Source organism: Gekko japonicus, unplaced genomic scaffold (assembly GCF_001447785.1).
Source record: "Gekko japonicus isolate JY-2015 unplaced genomic scaffold, Gekko_japonicus_V1.1 scaffold131, whole genome shotgun sequence".
In the NCBI taxonomy this organism is placed as follows: Eukaryota; Metazoa; Chordata; class Lepidosauria; order Squamata; family Gekkonidae; genus Gekko; species Gekko japonicus.
This window is the reverse complement of record NW_015167061.1, coordinates 132,656-139,803: the sequence shown is the minus strand read 5'-3', so window position 1 is coordinate 139,803 and position 7,148 is coordinate 132,656.

Genomic DNA, 7,148 nt, shown 5'->3' with positions numbered 1-7,148 from the left:
AGCCTCCGGCTCACACATTTTTTGTCTCAGCTCGGGAAGGAGGGCTCCAGAGCAAACTCACTTATGCAGTAGCCAAATTGCTCGCTCACAACTTTAATGCCAGTAGCTCACAAAGTAGAATTTCTGCTCGCAGGACTCCACAGCTTAGAGGGAGCATTGGTCCGTGGGGTTGCGAAGAGTCAGACTCGACTGTGTGACTGAACAACAACAAAACCATGTATCAGAGGTATTTAAATGTAGCAGCAGTATCTAAAAAGTAAAGGTAAAGGTTCCCTTGCTCGAAAGTCAGTTGAAGCCGACCCTAGGGTTGCGGTGCTCATCTCCATTTCAAAACCGAAGAGCCAGCGCTGTCCGAAGACATTTCCGTGGTCATGTGGCCGGCATGACTAAACACCAAGGTGCACGGAACGCTGTTACCATCCCACCAAAGCGGTACTTATTTATCTAGTTGCAATTTCTTGCTTTCGAACTGCTAGGTTGGCAGGAGCTGGAACTAGAGAAAGGCATGCATTAATCAGTTCCTTATGAAAACACTGCACTCCTACTCCCTGGAGCTCGGATCTGACTTTCCCTCTTTTGCACAACCTTGTGAGTTAGCTCAAGCTGAGAAAGAATGACTAAGCCAAGGTTACTTGATGAGCTTCATGGCCCAAGAAGGGATTTGAACCCAGGTCTTCCCAGTGCAAGACCAACACTCTAACCACTACGCCACACTCCTCCGTCTGTGTATGTTGACCTTGAACGTTCTAGTCCATGCGTCTAACAAGCCAGCACCAAACTCTACATCACACTGAAGAGGGAGGCTCTACTGTGAGTGTCAGGCTGAAGAAATCCAGGGACTATTGAAGCAGTTCTAATTTCCAGCCCTACTTTATTTTTGGAAAAACCCAAGGTGATGGAAACCATTCCTGAATTCTGACTCCTACACACACACACACACACACACAAATCACAGAGTTATGGGGGTGTTTTTGATTCACATGCCACTGGATGTTATTGCTAGTAAACGCTCTAGAGGCAAGCTGGACATTGGGGAGGAAGCAGGGACCCAGACAAGTAAAAGCCACGTCAAGTCCACAAAACCAGCCACATGCCCTTGAAGACCCACATCTCACACTGGCTTGCTGCAAGAGTCTGTTTTCAGTTTCATTTGCTACTTTCCAAACCCTCCAAGCAGTCACTGCCATCCTATGCCCCAGCAGGTTTGGTACCTCTAGCAGCCAACAGACATCGAAGACCAAGACAGGAACATCTTTAGCTATCAGTCGGGCATCCATCACCGCATCATCCAGTCAAGGTTTCAACAGGTGTCTCCGAACTGCAGAGAGACAGAATCATGGAATCACAGAGTTGGAAGGGACCTCCAGGGTCATCTAGTCCAACCCCCTGCACAATGCAGGTAATTCACAAATACCTCCCCCACACACCCCACTGACCCCCTGCTCCATGCCCAGAACGTGACAAAAAACCTCCAGGTTCTCCAGCCAAACTGGCCTGGAGAAAAGTTGCTTCCTGACCCCAAAGTGGCAATCAGCATTTCCCTGGGCATGTAAGAAAGGGACATGAGAACTAAGCACTGAGGAACCCTTCCTGCCCTCCCTCTCACGATTTGCCTGAGTTCACAGAATCAGCATTGCTGTCAGATGACCATCTAGCGTCTGCTTCAAAACCTCTCAAAGCAGGAGAGCCCGCCACCTCCTGAGGAAGCCTGTTCCACTGAGGAACTGCTCTGTCAGGAAGTCTTTCCTAATGTTTAGCTAAAATCTCTTCTGATTCAATTTCAACCCATTGGTTCTGGTCCAACCTTCTGGGGCAACAGAAAACAACTCCACACCATCCTTGCTGACCTTTTCCTTCATACCTCACTTTTTTCCTTTCTTTCTCCTTTTGTGTTCTTTGTGTTTAACATCCAGCCTGACAGAGAGTCCCGTGGAACTCAAAAGCTTGCGTTCCCAGGGGCGGCCGGTCCCCATTCCCAAAGTCTGACAAAAGCTTGGCAACAGACGTTGACACAGGTGCAATCCCCCTCCTGTCTCGAGATTTCTTTTATCACCGGCAAGCAGCAGCCAGACCAGAACCTGCTCAGAGAACTTTCCAGTCTGTGCTGGGTGGGCAAATGGGGGTGGGGGGTGGGCAGACGCAGAAACCAGGATTTGTTAAATAAGTAGCGAGGATGGTGGGGAGGGGGAGGACTGGCAAAGGCAAGCCTCAGGTGGGTTTAGGAAGCTCTTTGCAGGAGAAAGGAGTCGTGAAAGGGGTTTGGGAGGGAGGAGGGCAGCCCAACAGAGCACAAAGGGAAACCTCCTGTCTTGAGCAGCTGCAAAACTGTACCTTTGGGGTGGGGCTACCACACATAGAATCATAGAATCATAGAATGTTAGAGTTGGAAGGGACCTTGCAGGTCATCTAGTCCAACCCCCTGCACTCTGCAGGAGCATAGCTGAAAGATAGCCCTACATACCTACAACATACACGAAAGATGGTTGTCCAGCCTCCGCTTGAAAACGTCCAGCGAAGGAGCATCCACCCCCTCCCGAGGCAGTCTGTTCCACTGCTCAAGCCAAGAGCCAAGTAGCCACATGAGTCTCACCGGATCCATCAATTAAATCTAGCTCCGTCTGCATCCAAAGCAAAAACCCTGAACAAAGAAGAAGAGAAGAGGAGAAGAGTTTGGATTTATACCCTGCCCTTCACTACCCAAAGGGGTCTCAGAGCGGCTTCCAATCTCCTTTCCCTTCCCCTCCCCACAACAGACACCCTGTGAGGTAGGTGGGGCTGAGAGAACTCTGACACAAACTGCTCTTTTTCAAGGTCATATCAGAACTACGGCTTGCCTAAGGTCATCCAGCCAGGTGCAAGTGGAGGAGTGGGGAATCAAACCCGGTTCTCCCAGATTAGAGTCCGCGCACTTAACCACGACACCAAACTGGCTCATCAAACAAAAAACCAGACATTCAGATCATATGCCCACAGGTGCCAGCCCCGGGCACTCTTAGGAGAGGACTTCTCTGTCCGGTGAGAGGCAGACTAGGGGTGGGGAATGGGGACCTCTTTGAAGGAGGCGCCTCCTCCCAATTAGGAAACACCCCCAGGCCAATGCTCCCTCTCAGCTGTGGAGTCCTGTGGGCAAAAATTCTACTTTGTGAGCTACTGGCATTAAAGTTGTGTGAGCAAGCAATTGGGCTACTGCATAAATTAGTCTGCTCTGGAGCCCTCCTTCCTGAGCAGAGACAAAAGCGTGTGAGCTGGAGGCTAAAAAACTGTGAGCTAGCTCACACTAATGCAGCTTAGAGGAAACACTGCAAGTTCCAACAATAAACCAAAGTCCAGAACAAAATCTGAGTTCAGTAGCACCTTTAAGACCAACAAAGTTTCATTCTCAGCTGGCGTGGGCACGCACACATCTTCAGATACCAAAGCCTTAACAAAGCTTGTGTCCAGATTAAGCATGTTCATCTTCAATGGTTCAATACCAAAACCCAGTTGATCTTTTGGACTGCTGTTCTGCAGCCTATTAATGTTATGCCGGCTCGACCGGCTACTTTCTAATCACTGGCTACTTTTTATTAGTGGCTGCTATTTTGCCGCTCTGAATTTGTTATTGCATTTTTATACTTTTAAATTGTGCAAGCCACCCCGAGTGCTATTTTGGGTAGAAGGGCAGGTTTAAATAAAAATAATCTCAATAAACATCCAATTTAAAAACAACGCTTGCTCCCCAGTTAACTACAGGGCAGCTTCTCATTCGAACAAAAGGTTTCTGAAGAGTGAAGCTCACCGATTCACTATTAAATGCTAATTAGAATGGCTAAATGTCAGCGGAATGTTACAGGCCTAGTTCTGGGGCTTCGTTAATCCAGCGTGGCCACACCCTTCCCAGGATATTCCCCTCCCAGTTCTGCCCCCATCAGCACAAAGACAGAAGACATCTGTAGTACGGCATATCACTGCGAGGTGGGGAGAAGAGACCTCTCTCCCCTACCCTTCTGAAAGACAGAGCGTGAAACACTCCACGCTTGCAAGCAAACTGGAGGCTGAAGTGAATGTTAAACCAGTGATTAGAACATCTTTGGCACTCAAATGATCTCTGGTGTTTTCCTACACCTCATGGTTCTGGTTGTCATTTTACAGACAGCACCTTGCTTTTTAAAGGGTGGCAGGAATGATTTTTTAAAAACAATAATAACTGCAAGCAATCTGGAGTGAATGCATTAAAACTGCAAACTGTAAGCAATCTGGAGCGAATGCATTAAAACTGCAAACTGTAAGCAATCTGGAGTGAATGCATTAAAACTGCAAACTGTAAGCAATCTGGAGAGAATGCATTAAAACTGCAAACTGTAAGCAATCTGGAGCGAATGCATTAAAACTGCAAACTGTAAGCAATCTGGAACGAATGCATCAAAACTGCAAACTGTAAGCAATCTGGAGAGAATGCATTAAAACTGCAGCTCCCGTAGCCAGAAGAAGCAAAATGCATTAATAAACAGCCCCCTAGATTTGTCCTGTGAGTGGAGGATTGAAAACACACACACCCTCCAGCGGCAGCAGGGGGAAGAGAGGAATCCTGTGTCCTTTTGTGGAGACCAAAATAATCCAGCCTTGCAAGAGAAACAAATTCCATTGACCATGAAAAGAGACCCGTAGTTCATGACTCCACCTAGCTAAAGGGAGCGAGAGCGTCAGGCCAAGGCCTGCAGATTCAGCACCTTGGACAGCCGCCAGAAGCCCTTCTGGGCCTCGCCTACGGTAAAGTCTTGTGCCTGCCTTTTGATTCTCGCCCCCCCCCCATCTTCCTGTCCCACAACCCCTTGAGATTTATCCTTTGTGAAGGTCAAATAACCACCTAAACAAATGTATTGACTGGAGAGACCAGTTTTCAAACGCTCTCCAGAATCTAGGCAACCATGCCTTCTAACAGAAAAGTGGCTGGCCTGGCACGTTATCACGAAAGCAGGAAAACCATTCCATTGATGCTCCCTCTAAGCCGTGTGGTCTTGTGAGCAAAAATTCCACTTTGTAAGCTCTTGGCATTAAAGTTGTGAGCGGGTGATTTGGCTGCTGCATAAATTACTTTGTTCTGGAGCCATCCTTTCTGAGCTAAGACAAAAATCTGTGAGCTGGAGGCTAAAAAACTGTGCGTGAGCTCACACTAACTCATCTTAGAGGGATCACCTACCCAGACAAGACAGGGATTCCCCAGGTAGACTTTCCAGCCAGGGCTGGTAGTGCATGGTCTCATCTCCAGCCAGCTTTTTTTTTGCAGGGGGTCCAACCCCCTCCTTGGACTTACGGAAGAAATTCTAAAACCTGGCTGCGACACAGCATTGGTGTGGCACAGAATGAGACCCCCAGGCTTTTTTTTTAAAAAAGGCAACAACTCAGGCCTAAGTAGAGCAGTGTCTCAGTTCCAGAATGCATTTCCATGTCTGAGAACATGGGCAAGCATGGCTTCTGAACCTGCTGTGCATCAGCTTCATTGGATGCCTTCGAATAAGAACCTAAGAACAGCCCTGCTGGATCAGACCAGTGGCCCCTGTAGTCCAGCATCCTGTCTCACACGATGGCCAGCCAGTTCCTCTGGAGGTCCAGCAACAGGGCAGAGAGGCCGAGGTCTTCCCCTGAGAAGAACCTAAGAAGAGCCCTGCTGGATTAGACCAGTGAGGGTCCATCTAGTCCAGCATCCTGTCTCACACAGCGGCCAACCAGTTCCTCTGGAAGGCCAACAGCAGGGCATAGAGGCCGAGGCCTTCCCCTGATAAGAACATCAGAAGAGCCCTGCTGGATCTGACCAGTGGTCCATCTAGTCCAGCATCCCATCTTACACAGTAGCCAACCAGTTCTTCTGGATGACCAACAGTGGGCATGGAGGCTGACGCCTTCCTCTGATGAGAAGAGCCTTGCTGGATCCAACTGGTGATCCATCTAGTCCAGCATCATGTCTCACACATTGGACAACTAGTTCCTATCAAGGGCCAACTACAGGGCATAGAGGTTGAGGCCTTCCACTGATGAGAACATCAGAAGAGCCCTGCTGGATCAGACCAGTGGTCCATCTAGTCCAGCATCCCATCTCACACAGTGGCCAACCAGCTCCTCTAGACAGCCAACCGTAGGGCATAAGGGCTGATGCCTTCCCCTGATGAGAATATAACAAGAATCCTGCCGGATCAGGCCAGTGGTCCACCCAGCCGAGGCCTTCCCCTGATGCTGCCTCCTGGCTCTGGGATTCAGAGGTGAGTTAGTACCTCCAAATGTGGAGGTTCCCCTCAGTCACCATGGTGAGCAGCCAGTGATAGACTTATCCTCCGTCATGAATCTATCCGATCCCCTTTAAAAGATGTTTATTCCTGTGGCCATCACAACATCCTCTGGCAGCGAATCCCACATTTTAATCACTCTCTCCATAAAGGAGTACTTCTTTTCATCCGTCCTGAGCATGGGCAGAGAGATTTTCCTTCCGTGCTGAGTAAAGGCAGCTTAGAACAACACCCCAGTGGCTTGGTAGGTTTGAGGCCTGGCATTTGGGGGCTTAGAGGTTATGCAGTGAGATGAACACAAACCAAACCTCTCCGCCAAGCCAGGGCCCTCTGTGTTCTTGTGCAGGAATGGCTCTTTGCGCAATGTCCGGACGCTCCATCTCCCTCCGCCCGGAGCCTGCCATCTTTTCTATATAAGGCAATCTTCCCTACTCCTTTGTATTTTAGGGGACTTTCTGGGTCCCCCCTCCCTCCCTCCTCCCAAACTCTCCAACAACCTGGGGAAACTCTTGAAGGAAAGAATTTCCAGGGAAGGGGGGGGGCGGAGAGCGTGTAATCTCCACGCCCGGTATCAGCGGAGAGGGCAGGCAGTATGAAATCACTGGCTTGTGACTCGCATGCCTCTGGAGCAGCTGCTAATGACACCTAATAAAGGGAATCTTCTCTCCGAGGAGCCACATGCCAACGCCGGGACTGGAATGTGCCCCAGATAATCCGGCCGATAACCTAAGGAAGCAGGGATCGCACCTCGAGGGTATATAAGACCGGCCGAGGGGAAAGGGGAGAGCACAGGACCGGGGAACGAACACAGCCAAGAGACCCATCCTAGAGGACATCTGCTCTTCACAGCCTTCTCGCTCTATCCCCGGCGTACCCGACAGCATAGAC